This window comes from Cavia porcellus, unplaced genomic scaffold (assembly GCF_034190915.1).
Source record: "Cavia porcellus strain 051 isolate PalLab524CR breed Dunkin Hartley unplaced genomic scaffold, mCavPor4.1 scaffold_21, whole genome shotgun sequence".
NCBI lineage: Eukaryota > Metazoa > Chordata > Mammalia > Rodentia > Caviidae > Cavia > Cavia porcellus.
The window spans coordinates 26,627,493-26,644,507 of record NW_026947504.1 but is presented as its reverse complement, the minus strand read 5'-3'; the positions used below and the strand labels follow the sequence as shown (position 1 = coordinate 26,644,507).

General features: G+C 37.6%; 2 protein-coding genes across 6 annotated transcripts in view; both read left to right on the top strand.

The window, feature by feature from the left end:
• Sncaip (synuclein alpha interacting protein) overlaps positions 1 to 17,015 on the top strand; it is a 146,045-nt gene that overhangs the window by 24,347 nt on the left and 104,683 nt on the right. The gene's annotated exons all lie outside the window — the stretch shown is intronic.
• LOC134471945 (uncharacterized) overlaps positions 1 to 17,015 on the top strand; it is a 67,563-nt gene that overhangs the window by 23,246 nt on the left and 27,302 nt on the right. Inside the window, exon 1 of the mRNA XM_063232451.1 lies at positions 1 to 17,015. This exon is cut by the window's left edge and continues 23,246 nt beyond it; it is cut by the window's right edge and continues 27,302 nt beyond it. The gene's annotated coding sequence lies outside the window, so the exon portion shown is untranslated.

Sequence of the window (17,015 nt, the reverse complement as noted above, 5' to 3'; positions counted from 1 at the left end):
GAGCACTTTGCAGAGCCTCTTCTACAAGGACATTGATTCTTCATGACCCTCCACTCACCCACACTCTTACTTTGTAATGTCACATTGGAGATAGATTGCAACAAGATGTTCAGATCTTAATGTTGCTCAACAGGTGATGACTGACTGACTGGTAAGCCCTGATGTGCAGACCTAGTAAGTGATAGGTCTGTGGAGGGGAAGAAGAGGAGGAAGGACTGGCCGGCGGTGGCTGAAAAGATAAGAAGTATAAAATATAAGTAACCTTTATTTTGGGAATGCGGGGAGAGACACCCCCGACTCCCCAGGGCGCAGCATCTCCACCCCGGGGCCTGCCATCTCTCTCTCTGACACGTGGAGTGGGGGAATATAAAAAGCCTAAGCTTAGGGCAGTGCCCTAAGGCCATTAGAGATGCACAGGTATTTCATTGGCACACGTTTGGCGCCAGGGACAGGTTGCTAGGGGTGGGGGTATAGGGTTACAGGTAAATCTCTAGGGGCGGGGGAGGCAGGAGCTCCCTAATTCCGGCTGAGGCTTTTTCTGGCTATAGCGTCTGGTCTGGGCCAGCAGCCCTTTCAGTAAGGGCTTGTGCTTATGTTTTCAGCTCTTTGCCTTTCTTAGTTTCTTTGATACAGACTAAACAGATGCTGTGTCTCTTCCTCCCTGTAATCCCCTGGACCTTTGCCTTGCATTATTTTTCTGTCAGGACGCTTTCCTCAGGTAAATATCCTGGGTTTCTTTGCTTGTTGTCCACCTTCCCTACAGGAATGTGAGCTGATAAGTATAATACTTCCCCTTTTTTGACTGTTGAATTCATGAAACCTAGTAAAGTCCCTGCCCCGTAGCATGGAATTCAGTAATATTTGTGGAAAGAATAAGTGTGCAAATATAACCCTGTGCTCATTACAGCATCCAAAATAGGTTGTGTTACTGTAATGAACGTGTTTTTGTAAATATTGCTAATTACAATGGTAATACTTGTTCACTGAAAACATGCAAAAAATGGAAAATACAAAGTCATATCTGTAGAAAAATTGAAAATTATTTTCCAAGTCTGCAGTAATGATTTAACATTTTGATGTGTTTTCTTTTTTATGCATCTGATACCGTGATTGTGCATCTTCATAGATGTATTATTTATGTATCTTTTCACCCAGTATTCAATCATCAGTATCTTTTTGTAATTTAAAAAATTTTTAACTTCTTTTTAAAAATGTAATTTTTCTCCACCTTAACAGAAATAATGAAACAGAGAAGGAAATCTGTGTTGCAGGCAATCGTTGGCAACATCTTTACAGTGCAGACCTTGCCGCACACCTGCCAAGTCGTAGTGTTTGGATATAGATGAGTGAGGGTGGGTATGAGAACCATCTCTTTGGATCTTGAGTGAGACATGGATTTTCTCCAGATTAATTGGCACTGCCATAAAAGGTGTTTCCTGATTTATGTGTCAAAACTTCGAACTGTAGCAAGGCTGGGTGAGAAGGTTGGGGTGATTGTGGGAGCGTCCAGGTTTCACCATGACAGGCAGGCAGGAGGAGGAGTCGTTCTGCGGCGCTGCGGTCTCAGTGTTCTTTCCTTTAGCTTGCTGGCTGAGGGGCCCTGCTGCAAGTGAGTGGAGGAAGGAGGAGGACAGACAGGAGCTGCTCTTCACGGATTCCCTGAGAGTCCCACTAACACAGGCACGGGAGGAACAGAGGGTGGGTGAGCAGAGGCTTCCTAAGAGAGCTAGCCAGGCTCTTAGGGGAGTGTATTACTTGTTTCACACTCCGCACATGTTAAGACACTAAGTAGTACTTGGTGAACTGCGAGGGCGAGTACTTTCTCCCTAATACATTTGGCGGAGAGATGTGGCCACTACGGAGAAAATAGCACATTAAAATTAGAAATAAGAATGAAATAGCTGAGCTTGTGCAAACTGTAGTTTACAGAAAGAGGTTAGCACAAAAGTAGTCATAAATCACAGATGCAACGTGGCACAAGAAGGCATGTGTTTCTGTAATTTAAAATGAGCTTCTTGGCAAAAGGTGAAGCTGAGCTTTTCAAATTGCTGAAATGTTACTGTTTATTTATGAGCCAAGATAAAACACATTTTTAGATAAATGACTAAATTGAAATACTATAATGCCTGCCATTCAAGTGCTGTTATAGCTAAAAAATGCGACTATAAAAGTGTCAAATTATTACAGAACCTATTTGTTGGTTAGGTGTTTGCTGTGTTCTATCTACTTAGTTTATTGACTCCTACCAGGTTTTACTGCTGCCTGCCTTGCACAGCCAATCCATGGTAGCTATTGTAAATGCAAGATATGGGCCTTTCTACCTTACACAGCCGTGAAGGCTCAGAAACTCAAAGCAGAGCTGATCCTGTTGCTGATGACATTAGATGAAGTAGAAATAAGGCTACTTTGTTGTTATATCTCATTTACAGAACTGTTGTTGCTGTTTAAAGTTCATATTGAGGTGTGATTTCAGACTACATCTTATGTTCTAATTGTTCTGTCATCTCCCCTGGGAATTTAAGGTGTGGTGATGAATTTGGTGATCTAAGAGGATAATGTAAGTGTTTGGTAGAGAGATGTGGCGACTGTGGCCACACTGTCAGGTCGAGCCACAGTGCAGCTTCCCACGCTGCTTGTCACAGGAGCAGCAGCAGGCGCGGGGACAGCAGCCCTGCAGTTTGTGCACCTTGAAGGTTAGGAATTGCAGTCTATATGACTGGTGTAAATTATGTTTTGGAAATTATCACAGTTGGGCCATGGAGGGCTGAAATGTTTGGTATAGATGACATTAAGTCACGAGAAAGTTAGGGTGGAATTTTCACTGTGGTAGTGATGGAGGGGATAAAAGCTACTAGAAAGACTATGTCAGTGTGGCAGACTGAGCTTGTGCAAAGAGAGAAGTGAATTAAAGTCTTAACAGTAACAGGAGACGGGGCACAGCAAGCTTGAGTACTCCAAGGGACTGGAAGAAGAGCTCTCAAAAATATACATGAAATGACAAATTAATAACTGCTGACACATAGCGTATACAAGTAGTGATAAAAAGATGTGATTGTTTAAAATATTACTATAGTGAAAGACACATTGATGGAATAAATATTCAAAACAAAGTGGGAGTATTTTGAATTTTTAAAGGAGCGTTAATGGCAATTTGTATTTTACTGTAATAAATATTTTTAAGCATTCACTATTTTTTTTATCACATCTCATTACCTTGTGCAGGCTCAGTTCTGTGCTATTTTATGGGTGTCAAGCATTCATCACAATAACCTGGTGAAATAAGAATGTTGAACACGGGGCTGGGGATTTAGCTCAGCGGCATAAGCTCCTGCCTTGCAAGCAGATAGTCGTGAGTTCGACCCCCGGTACTGATAAAAAAGAAAAAGACAAAAAAAAAAAAAAAAAAAAAAGAATGTTGAACACCTCAAACATACAAATGAAGAGGAAAAAAAGAAGCACAGAAAGTGTAGTGAGCCAGACATGGTGTTGCATGCCCACAAACCCAGCTCTCTAGGACACTGGGGCAGGAAGACTGCAGTGTCAGCTGCCCTGGACAGTCGATCAACTCAGTGAGACCTTGACTCAAAATTAAAGGAAAAAACTTTTTTTTCTTGATGCTGGGAATCAAACTCATGATCTCACACTTGCCAGACAGGCACTTATGCCACTGAGCTAAATCCCCAACCCAAAATCCGTCTAAAAAAAGAAAAGCTTGAGTGCAGCTCAGTGTGAAGGCCTGGATTTAAAAAAAAAAAAAAAAAAAAGTGTGCAAGTGACTCGCCCATATCACATGGCTGAGGATGAAGCCCCGCTGAGATTTGAGCTTCCAGTTCAAGTCCATGCTCTCGGTAATTACGCTGCAGTGCCTCTTTCATGTACAGGAATGTAACACAAGGAGGGTAAGGAAAAGAGATTGCACAAGCTCAGCCAGTGGACAGTAGGCCTGAAATAAAGGGAGGAGGATTAGGGTGGATTAGAGAAACACTTTAATAGGAAAGTCTAATTAGGAGACATGGATTCATACTACAAAAAAAAGTTTTTCAAAATTTTAGAAGTTTCATGCTGCGATTGAAACATGTCTTTGTGAAAATATACAAATTTTGTGCAACTTTACCATAGTCCTGGGTTAAATAAGCATGTGAAATATTTGTCACCACTATACAAATGAATAAACCACTGATTTTGGGTACGTTCAATAATTTTTGTGTTACTTTCTTCAATTTTTGTCCCTTGGGTTAAAAGGACCTTATAGGTGTAGACTTAGTGACTACAATTTTTAGGAAATGTTATTAAATTGCCAGAGATATTTTCAAGTCAGTGTAGATTTGGCTAGGGGATATTCCAAAATGTATTTGACAAACTGCTTTCACTTTTAATAAGACAGTGGAAAGAATGGCGGGAACATTTCTAGGCAGTTCATATAAGCAGTTATCCCTCTTTTTGTTGATGTTCAAGATCCTGTATAATCTTATTTTAAAGAAAAATAGGTTTTAGCACTTATCCGTAGCAGAATGTAATTGCTAGTAATTGTTTTATTGCAAACACTGAGATGAACATTTGCCAGTGACCCAAAAGATAGGGCTTCATCATGTGTCATTTCCAAGGTTTTATCCTTACAGTATGAAACTAACTGTGTAATTTGATTAACTATTGAATTCAGTGATAAAATAAGCCATAGTAGTAATTTGGCTAAGTTAAGCCATTTTTGTTTTCTGTCATCTTCCTTAACTAAACATGCACATTTGTATTTGTAGAACAGGCAGCTATATCAGCTCTTACAAAATAATAGGAGGCAAATGAGTTGTGATAGTCCATTGAGCCTGATCAGTGTAACTTTGAATACATACAACGTTTGTCATATTGTTTCACTGTTGTTGCTGTACATCAGGTTCTCCAGGAGACAGAATAGACAGTCAGTTTACTAGGATGTGCTTTTGTGCACAGGGAAGCAAAAGTGGGCAGGAGAGAAGTTGGCTCTAATGTGGCCTAAGGCCTCAGCTAACCCGCGAACAGAGTACTGAGGTTAGGAGAGGCGTCCAGCGTTGTATTGAGTTAGGACAACTGGGCCTGGCCTTTACAACTCCATGCCATCCCAACGTTGGGCACAGGTTGCGCTGGGAAACTGGCTTTCTAGTCAAGGAACAGTACTGTCAAAAGTGGATACAGGGGTTAGCCCAGCAATATCCTGCCCAGCAGTTGGAATAAATGCTTCAATCTTAAAAAGAAAATGTGGGTGACACACAACAGTGTTCTCTGTAGTAAGTGGCCAAAATACTTCACACTGTAAGGGAAAAGTGGAAATAATAAAAAGTAGTACATGTATTTTATCATTGATATTTAAGTTACAGTGTTATCTAGGAACTTATGTGAATTAAGAGAAATTTTGTTATTTAAACCTTTTTGGCTAGGAAAGGAAAGAAAATAATATATTTAGTTATATACTTACTCAGAGACTATATGCATCTAAGCACTGTCTTAAAAACTTTATACATATTCTATCATTTAATGTTTGCAACCTCCTTGCAGGGAAGGTCCCATTGTCCTTCCACTGCGAAGTAAACAAAATTGGCGAGGTTAAGGGACTTGTCTAAATCATATGGTTAATGGTCTAGTCATGAATTTGAGCCAGATTTGCCCAAATTAACACTGTTTTCTTGGTTCTATCCTGTGCTGTTCATTCCAGGTCTTGAATTTTAGCCAGAAATTTTCTCCTTCAGTAGTTAGCTTTTTGCCTCAGTTTTAACAGTATTTTCTTTTCCATCACTTTGACCTGACAGACCGTAGAAATCTGACATTTAAACTATCTCATTTGACCTTTTCCAGTATCTCCATTGGTTAAAAAGTACTTTTATACTCATGTAGCAGGACTGTAGTGCTGATGACAGTGATCTCAGATCTTAGGAGAAATGGGTCATTCTAGGGTGGCTTCAGCCAGCAGTAAATGAGATTGCAGGGAAAGAAAACCCACGATGCATAGTGTGATAGGAGCCAGAGGAGAGCATGATTACAAGCTCATGCTTGATTCCCTCATTGGGTCTAACACGGGAGAAAGAAAAACATGAGCAGATGCGTATGTTGTAAGTACAGAAAGAAATGAACCTTTAAATGATCATACATTATAATTCTTTAACTTATGGTGAAGATATTCTGAAATCAGTAGAAAGAAATTACTTAAGTGGCCACTAGGAAAAATGTAAGTTACATGCTTTAAGTATGTGACTTAAATGAATTTTGAAATGAATTTGCCTCCTTTAAATTTGCATAACTTCCTAAGGACTTATTATTTCATTAGAATGTCTCAACTATGTGCCTGTTTTTCTGAGACTGTTATTGACTGATCCTCTCAGTTGAATCCTGTTACCCAGGGTACAGCACTTACATTGCTCTGTGACATTTCCTCTGGTTGATTTGTGATGGCACAATTCAGGTAGACTAAATTCTCTTGTCCCTTTGTTTATTTTGCTAGGGCACTGCTTGTGTCAATTCAAGAGATTTTAAGACATTTGTCAGATTTCCATGTATTTCATCTTCCATAATTAAAAAATGGAATCAAGAGAGTCATATTTCAGTAACATTCCCTTTAATAAAAAGTGCATGAAAATAATCTCAGTCAAGTACTTTGTGTACCTTCTCAAGCAACTATTATTTTATTCATATATTTTTTATTGTACTCAAATCTTAATAGAGGATTTAGAGTAGATATTTCTGTATGATTGATGCAATGCCCTATATATATAAGTTACTTGGGACTTTAGTGTTTTAAAAAACAGATGCTAATATTTTTGTCTGTTGAAGTAAAAAGGGGAATTTAGGTACACACAGATACCAAAATTAATGCATGTGCTGTATGCATGTTTATGAACAACCCGAAGTTTTAAAACACAGTCACAATTTATCTCTATTAATCTTAAGGGCTATAAATTGGATTATCACAATTGGTGCTGTAAAGATGTAAGAATTTATTGTTATCATTCTTGTGAAAATGGCTACAGAATGGCAGTAATAACACTGTTTATACATTCTGTGGTATGCTAACACAGACAGTTTATAAAGATTGACACTTGAAAACCAAATTAAGGCTTTCTTTGAGTTCTGTTTGACTACCTCAAATCAGACTCAAGTACTAATACAATATATTGATAATTAATATATAATGTACAATAATTGAATGATTTCAGATTTCATTGTTTTCAGTGTCCATAGTACTGCATTTGAAGAAAGTTTTTCCAGTAATTTCATATACTTGGCCCAAGTCTTGAAGGGAGTGCCCATGTCTTGAACTTCAGTAGGGTTAAACCTAAGTTTATGGCAGGAGTCACACATACTTCTGCTTCAAGGGCAAGACCCCACAGTCATGTGCATGCAGAAGCTGGGAAGGTATTTGGGTACAGGAGAGGGAGTTGGGTACTGCTCCGTGGGAATGGTGGGCACTGGCCAAGTAAATGAGGTAGAGGTCTGGGGAGGCCTGGGCTCGCAGTCACTTGGAAATGTAGTGCAAGTTTCTTTGCCTCTTCTGATTTTTCAAAAGAAGACAGAAGTATAAATGTTTTGGTAATATTTCTCATATTTTAGAACATTCAAGCAGGCCAAATAAACCCCCGTATGTATGCCCGAAGTCCCCCAGCACTCACATTCCATCTAAGTCAGTGAGAGATTAGAGTCCTGCATCACCTTCCAGTTTACATGTGTGGGATGCTGATGCATTTTGAATAAGAAACTGTGTTCAAAGAATCTTCAAAAGAATATCAAACCCAGCTTTGGACAGCTTTCCGTTTTCTTCAAGTGTGAAAAATACCATGACTCTTCCACTTTTCTAGTTTAAGCATGCATCTATGCTATTTAGCCAAAAACAGAGGGAGCTGCTGGAATCTTACTTCATTTGGCTTACTGTCTTTTATTATTGATGGGCCCAAATTGGATACCAAATTTCCTCTTTCCCATTTGTATCTCAGTATGAGATTTCCTGTCTTGATTCAAACATTAGTGGTCAGTTTTGCTCTGATCGTCTGTCTGTCTGCTGTCCTTGATATATTTTTATAACATTTTAAACAGAAAGTATAAGTTCTACTGTGAAGGCTCTCTAGTGATTTCTCAAGTTGTTTTCACATACAACTGATGCTGACTTCTAGAACAGAAGTCTGGGAACTACCAGTGAATGTAAAACCACTGAAAACAGGTTTTCCTCCTTCCCAAGTCTGCCTTTAGGGGCAGAGCGGGAAAATGAATGGGAATGAAAACTAGATGAGCGTAGTCGAGAAGGGGGTTAATTTTGTTAATTTCAGGCTCACATCAGCTTGAAGACAATATAATAATCTATAAAAAATGGAACACTAACAGGAAGCCAAACTACTACTACTTTTTCCTTAAGAGCTCAATGTGTTATAGTAATCAGGAGCTCATAAATTGCTCTTACAAGCAGTGTAGAAAAAGACACCGTATGAAACATACTTAGAACTGGAAACTGTAAAGAGATTCTTTTTCCTGGTTACTCATGAGGTATTTTTTCCATGTGTTGCGTTTCATTTTTGCCTTTTCCGTGGAGAATGTAGGGATTTTGCTGTGCTTTTTACGTTTGTGATAGAAGAGGTGGGGTCAGCATGCAGCTGAGTTATATTAAGGAGCCAACTGTGAGGAGTACTGTTACACTGTCCCTTCATTCTGTATATGAATACAGAAAATGATCACATGCTCCTCTTCATTTATACTGTTACCTGGTTATAATTACTAAATTGTAGCTGGGAATGAGAATAAACAGAGAGGAGCGACTAAAACAATCCAGTTTCTTCCAACCCCAGCCTTTTCCCTCAACAGGAAACTTTCAGTTGCTTTCTTTCATCAGAAAACAGGACTAGAAATCTCTAGCTAGAACACCATTAGGAACTGTTAACACCTCAGAGCAAACAAAAGTTTTACAAAATATTTACTATAGTTTGAAAATCACTTAGAAAGTCAGTGTGACCCTGTTAACATAAAAAAGCAGTTCAATAATCCCTTTTGTTACTTCTACAGAAAGTCTGGAAAAATTAAAATTATACTAGCTGAATCTAGACAAATTTATAAGGCACGTGCTGATGGTGAGTAATACCTGTTTATTAGGATGATTTTCAAGGTCCTTACATGAAAACTCCCATAATTTAGCTTTATAACTTAGAATTTAACCTTAAACAAGGATTAGGCACTCATAAATTGAATCAAGTGATCACAGACAAGAGGAAAGAAAAATGTTTTGTAATGCATTCTGCTCCACCCCCTAGTTACTTTTTGCTTCAAGAGCCTGCTTTATGGTAAAGAAGGACATATTTAAACTCTTTAGTGCCAAAAATTTTCAGTTTATGTCTTGGCTAACCAGTGAGGATAATCAGCACCTTGTCTTCCTTAAAACGGACAGAGTGCATTTTTAAGGTGTTGAAAGAGAAGTACACGGAGCCTGCAGGTTGTGCAGTTTCAATTCTCTGGCCTTGGCAAAGATTTTGAAATTTAAGTTGTTTTCACTTGTCAGTGTAAAGCACTGTGCTCAGTTAAATGAATCAGCTACTTTAATCTTTGATATTTTCTAGCTAATATGTAAAAATTGGAAGTGCATATTCTGAAATATAAAAAAAATCAATGTTATTTGAGTGTTCATTTTACTGTGGTTTTATGTTACTTTTACCAAAGGAACCATTTTGTTCCCCAATTTGGTAAGTCTGTTTTAGTGTATTAAAACTGTTTTAGTGTATTAAAAAGGCAAACCCATTTAAAAATTCAGGTTTAATCCTTTGGAAATTAACCCTTCCAGGTTTTAAATGAATACTGCCTGTATTTAGGACAAATGTGGTGAGCCTCCACTTCATTTTGAGTTTTATTTGGAAAAACAGTATGACTTTCGGTGCCCCTGGCCACTGTCTAAAACGGGCTCTTCTGGTGTTTCCTAGAAAGAGCACTGAGGCGCTTTCCCTGTCAGGTTTGTAGGAAACTCTGCTGTCTTCAGGAAGGCACCATCCATGTGAAATCCACCCTTAGTATTTGAGAAATACTGATTATGAGAAGACACTTGGGGTGTGATTCGAGCAGCCAGAAGCTGCATCAACAGTAACCCATCTTGAATCTGGCTTCTTCCAGGACCCTTTGTCTCCTCCAAGTTTACTTCTTAAGTATTTCATAGAATCAGAAGTTAAAGGACTGCATGATAAACTTACATGGAGTTTAGCCGTCTGCCCACATCTGATGTGAGTTTCCAGACATCAGCTTGAATATACCCAGTTTACAGCTTCTAGCTTGCTCCTTTCCTCTTTTCTAATCCCCAGTGATCTGTCATGGTTGCCTTGTTACCCAGCTACGTGGAGCACGGGGGTTTTCAACTGGAGAACAGAGAACAGTAGAACCAGCAGCTGGTGCACAGGTGCTCAGACAGTGTCCTGTGCGGTACAGCTGCAGGTGAAATGCAGCTCCTTCCCTCATCATTCATCGCATTGTTGGGTATGAACTTGTGTAGATTTAAAAAAAGCACTACCACAGGACCATCCCAATCCGCATGGAGTGAATCACTGTTATAGCTGTGTGTCGTGACCAAATTTGCATGGAGTACCTGATGCATGGAAAGAATTCCTATACATTGTCTTATTTAATCCTAACAGTTCTGGGGGACCTTGATGACCATTATCCTGACTTAAGTATGAAGAAATAGCTTTATAAAGAGGCTAAGAACTTGCCCCTCCTAATTCTTCAGATGAGTCATGGGGGAAGGAGCCCATGTCCTTAACACAGTGGCGGGTCCCTCAGCTCTCTGTCTTACTCACCAGCACACATGAGGTGTTCCGTACCCTCAGCTTCCTTTTTTTGTAGCTTGTTTTCATGGTGTCTGTGATAATCAGGTTTTGCTCTTTTTCCAGTAGCAGAATGTTTTGATAAATGGTGTGCTTAACTTAGAGATGATTTATAATTGACATATAAACTATCTCCATACTTGTTTTAATTAGGAAACAAAATAGAATGCCTTTTTTCCTCCTTTGCTCTTAAACGTGTGATTGCACTTGTGCTGGGAGAGATACAAAGGCAGATGGTATCTTAAAATAGTTTTACCAAATATGTTCATTCATGAGTTAAAACTATAGAAGTCTTCATGCCAATAAAATTTTCCAATGACATTAAAAATATCTTAATGTTGAAACGTATGTAACTGTCAAACTAAATCAGCTAACTTTTCCTGTCTCTCGCCTCTTAGCTGCACATGGCTGACGTTTGCTTAAAATCAAAACTTTCCCCTATGAAGGAGTTTTCTAATGCTTCCTTTCAACTCACTTTTTCCCTAACAATGCTTACTGTATGAAATCTTTTATTCAAATAGGAACACATCACACAAGTTGGATCACACTGTTAGAAATTAGTAATTTGAACTGGTGACAGTTGAAATTACTGTGAATTTTAGTTAGTTTAGTTCAAATTTTAATATTTGAAACAACCATCTTATATATTTTATATGTAAACAGTTTTTAGAAAACTAAAGTAATGGAATATTAATAATTACATCTTGCTTTAATGGATTACTAAGGATGTTTTATACTTAAATCACCAGTTCTCTGTCTACATAGGTGACATTCTGTTGTTTATTTTCTCTAAGGTATGGAGGGTTTGGGAAAGGCCAGTTGTTCCTTAATTTCTTGGTCCTACTGAATTCTTTGGATCAGGTTGTTGGCTGGGGTGTAGGGATCCTGTCCCTGTGAAGTGTAGAATATTTAACACTAAGAGCTCTGTTGATGGCAAGCTGAACATGGCTAAGATCTACGTCTAAGATGATTTCTTTTTTCTTTTCCTTTCTGACTTCTGTCCATGTATCACCTTCTCAGGCCTTCCCACATGGTATTAAAAAATTGCTAACCCTGTAACTGCTTCCTCACTTCTATACCACTGTGTTTGTCCTCCTAGCCCGTATCTCTACCCGAAATTACATATTTAGTTATGTAACATCATGCTCCTGCACTAACATAGAGGATTCATGAGAGAAGAATATCTCTTACTCAGTTCTGTAGCCCCAGCAGAGATCAATAACTGGCATAATCTGCAGCACAAGTAATTGTGATTGAATGAGTAGATTATTCACAGACACTTGGTATAAAAGAGTAAAGAGTCTATTAAAGATCACAAATGTACCTGAAAATAAACTGCTATGAGCATTTTTATTAATGAATCCTAGCTTCAAGTATGATCATTCTACCTAATGGTTCTTACAATGAATTATTCCATAATTGAGATTTAAGTTTTTCCCTCATTTTATGTAATTAGTTTTACTAGGATCTATTTTTCATGTCAAGCAGACACCAAATTCAGAGAGGAAAAAGCTTTGAGCCCACAGGAAAGGAAAGAAAGCCAGGAAGATGTACAAAGTAAGAAAACATTAGGAAAATAGCACTCCTCATACAGTCAATCTCTGCAAATATACCGATAAGCAAACTAGTAGGCAGTTTCATTGGAAAGTACAAAAGGAGAGGCACAAAATTCTTTTGAATGCTAGTTTGAGTTTTAGAACAGTCAACGTTTTGAAGCAGCAATTTATCCATTCAGAGTTTAAAATTTTTCTGTATTTTAAAATTTTTATTTTGTGCTTATATTTTCAGCTCTCCAAATTTAACCAATTATAAATATTGTAAGTACTGGTCCACTCAGTCTTTGAATGAAAGTAGTTGCCATTCATAGGAAGTCTATACTTCATTATAAAAGTGAAACACAAAATTCTTGGCTTAGTTATAAGGGGCCCCAAAATAACTAGGTTAAAATGCTGTAAGCTTAGTAAATAGCAAAGATACACATCCTTCAAAATGTGTTTGTTCTTAACAAATTATGGATAGTAGGGGAAAAACAGCCTCTTCAGACTATGACCTGAAATCTGCTGAAATTTTATATGACAAAAACACCAAGCTGGCCATGAACAGATGCCAGAATTCACTAATTGCATCAGTAAAGTGTCTGATGATTTGTGTCTCGGAAAATGCTAACATCAAGTTTGTTGTTCTTATTTGATTGTTCACATGTGTTCCTTATTTATAATGCCTAGTTTGCTCTTTTAATGAACCTAATGTTTCTTAGTTTTAAACTTAGATTCAAAATAATAAGGATACTAGGTTTTTGTTTGTTTTCCTTTCCCTATAACTGCTTCTTGAGATACGTGTAAAGTTCTGGAGAGTCTATAATAGTCCTGATACCATGGGGTTGGTACCAGATTGCTATATATTTATCATAGAACTGGAATAACTAAAGTGAATGCTCTACCCATTTTTTTAATTGACTGTGTTTTAGAAAGGAATTGATAACTGTGACCTCCATGTATCGGTGATGAGTTCCCTGCTAATCTCTCTTATTCTACTCTATCTCTGTTATCTGTGTTAGACCTGGGAATATAGTTCAGTGGCATAAGCATCTTCTTGGCAAGCACAAGGTTCTGAGTTCAATTCCTGGTACTAAAAGAAAAGAAACTGTATTATCTCTGTTATCCTATCTCCAGTTATGGTATAGTATGCGATGGTATCTTATCCCTTCTAGATTCTAACATTGCTCAGCATCCACAGTATGAGTGATGTGTGCGTGCGCGCACGCGCGCACGCGTGTGTGTGTGTGTGTGCGTGTGTGTGTGTGTGTGTGTGTGGTTTTATAATGATGATAAGTGGTGATGACAGTAAACAGGGAAAGGCAGAGAAGGTTGCTGTTTATTCAGATTCTAACTGGTAGCATAGCATTTTGTTCAGTCAATAGGCATGTTAAATTTTTGAAGCATCATAACAGATGATACATATGGGGAATATGAAGATGAATATGACCTAGCCCGGCAGTTTGCCTTCTAATGATTTTCATTCTTGAGATAGTCTAGTGCAACATATCTTCCTGGAAGTGTTAGTGATTCGAGGAAATCAAGGTTATTCAACTTTTGAACACCCAGTGGAATGCTTTCACCAATTGGTTTGACTAATGGCATTTTTATTATTATTTAGAACTTACTGTCTTGAAGATTTTTTAAAAATAAGTTTCTGATTTTTCTCATAAATTGTTTTATGTGATTTTATGTTTTCTAAGTAAATGATCACTTAAATGAGGTTAAAAGTAGGACTCCAGACGAGGGAATGGAGCTTGTCTCAAATAGCTAATGAGTTTTCCAAAGCCAGAAAGTCTTTTGTTTAAGTAGAAGGCAGTTCAACCAGCACATTCAATTAGATCATGTCTGTTACAAAGAATAGATTTGTGGATTGATTGATATTGTTTTAGGGCTGTAAAATAAAGATCTAGAGAGCTGAGTCAGTGCACATCTTTCTTGTAGTCATCAAATAATAGGACTCTTACAGTCATTTCTAATGACTTACTGAAATTCAGGTAAGTGAAAATAGGGCTGAAATGATTTATTTGCAAATCTTGTGACATGTCTGTTTAATAATAGTATAAAGCCAAGAAGTCAATCTTAAAACTTTTTAGTAGCAACATAAAGTCATAATTTTGACTACTGAGATATTTGCAATGTGAAGCTATGAGACACTGATGGTATGGATATGATTATGGATATAATGAAAGCAGTTGTCACTGGATTGCCTAGAGCTTTTTCAATCACATTAACTATATTACCAGATAATTAAAACAGAGTTTGAGTAAAGCTTTGAAGGAATGATTCCCAGATGTTAGTGTGCTAATTTTTATCACTAGATTAGAGGTAACCTAGTGTTTTAATGCAGCTGGAATAAAAGTACATACTTCGGTAAAATGTCCAGGAGGCCTCTCACCCCTTTTCCTATGAGTAGACCACGAGTTCTTTGTCACCCACGATATGTTACAGCTTTCCGGAAGGTCTGTGTAAGAAATGCTTTTCAAAGCTTGCTGGGATAAAGTGGCCATCATAACATCTTTACCACAAAGAACATCTGTTCACCAGCTCTGCTCTCCTTGAGCACCTTTGGGAGAACTTCATGGAATGACTTTTTCTCTCTTGACAGGCTTCTGTGCTTGAGGCCAAATTGCAATGTCAACAGTAGTATGTTCGTGTTTGTGTTTGTGTGTGCGTGTGTGCGTGTGTGTGTGTGTGTGTGTGTATTAAGCATGCTAAACCATAAGCATGGTTATTTAAGAATATGTTCTAGGGGCTGGGGGTTTAGCTCAGCTTCATAAGCACCTGCCGTGCAAGCAGGCAGTCGTGAGTTCAATCCCTGGTACTGATAAAAAGACAAAAAAAAAAAAAAAAAAAAAAAGAATGTGTTCTATTATTTCAGGTAATTGTAAAGTCATTGACACAAGATATGGTGTTCTTCTCTGTCCCTTATTACTCAGTTTTTAATTTCTAGAAATCTATATTTTTAATTAAAATAATACATTTGACATGGCACATTTGAGGTTTCAGAACTTTATTCAAACAGTTCAGCTTATGTCTTATTTATGGACTACTGTGAAATGAAAAAATATCTTACGTATTTTCATTTTAAATTGAATAACTGAATTGTGAAGTTATTCAAGGGAGGACAAAGCTGAATTTGGGAAACATTCATCCTGATTTTTCCTCTGATGACATGTTTAATTTTTTAAAAAATCAAAAATGTTTTCCTTTCTAAATTCCAGTTTTTCTGAGCTTGTTAGATTTCTACTGCTTTAACAAAATACCTAAGAACATCAGCTTAAATGGAAAGGATTATGGTAACTCACAGATTCAGTCCATGGTCCGTGGCTCCTTTGCTTCTAGGCCTGTGAACACAGAAACATCAAGGCAGAGGGTGTGGCAGCTAGAAAGCAGAGAAAGACTAAGAGAGAATTTGCTTGTGGTGTCCTCTTCCTCCTCCTCCTCCTCCTCCTCCCACGTGTGTTCCCTTCGGCACCCCAGCCTGTGGTGGTGCCGCCCACATGCAGGTTGGGTCTCCCTCCCCAGGTTGCTGTCATCTCTGGAAACTTCCTCACAAATACACCCACAAGAGTGTGTGGCCAATTTCTTTGGCGTTTTCAGTCCAATCACGTGGACAATCAAAATTAACTCCCAAAGCCTTTGTATACTCCGCATTACCAAACAAATTATGAGCAAAGCACACAATTCATATTTTATTTTTAATCACATAAGTTAATAGTAGCTTTTAAAGCTTAAAGAATGCTACAAATTGATTATATTTAAATTCTGTTCAAATTGCTGGTATTTCCCTCATTACTGGTCTAGGTTTTAAAGCACGTTTATCTTTCATGCAAAATATTGTATGAATTGAGAAACGACTTGAAAATGTTTTGTTCTTAAGTATTTTATATATTACTTTAAAATGAGAATCATAGAAATTACTATTTATAAAGTTTATTCATTCATGTTTGATATCTTTTCCATTAAAGGAAAAAAGTAAACCAGTGTTCATTTTGTGGAACAGTATGGTATGGGCAATTATTATTGTTTCTGCCTTGATGTTCTTGAATAATACTGTGAATATTGAATAATACTTGAATAATACTGTTCTTGAATAATACTGTGGTAATAAGCACACTTCCCACATTATCTGAGCGTTCACTGTTCATTTATAAGGTGAGTGACCCTAAGAGCAGCATATATATTCACTGATGAACTAACTCGTTTTAAAAAGTCTTATTTTTTTAAAGAGGGTAAAATTAAACAGCAAAACAAAACAAAACATAAGAAAGCGATGTAAGAGACATAAATTTCAAAGCAAGACAATTAGAGATCTTTACTGTCTATCATATTGTCTCTTGTTTTCATCCGAATAGTTGACCATAGCTTCACATACAGTGAATTCACACGAAACAACATAGTATAGAACTGATCTGAACAGGATGAGGTAGGCATTTTAGGTTTTCAAGACCAGACATTAGAGAAGTCAACAATAGCTGTCCTAGTGTCTCTCATTCTCTTCAAAATAGCTGTCCATCTCTTCATGTAGGTTGAAATTATACAAAACAAAACAGACTAAAATCACTCTGAACAAAGAATAATAGTATTGCTGGATTTCTCATCATGACACTACAGAATCAACACTGGGTGCTATAGTGTCTCTTTCTTCAGAGTGGTTGTTCATTTCATCATG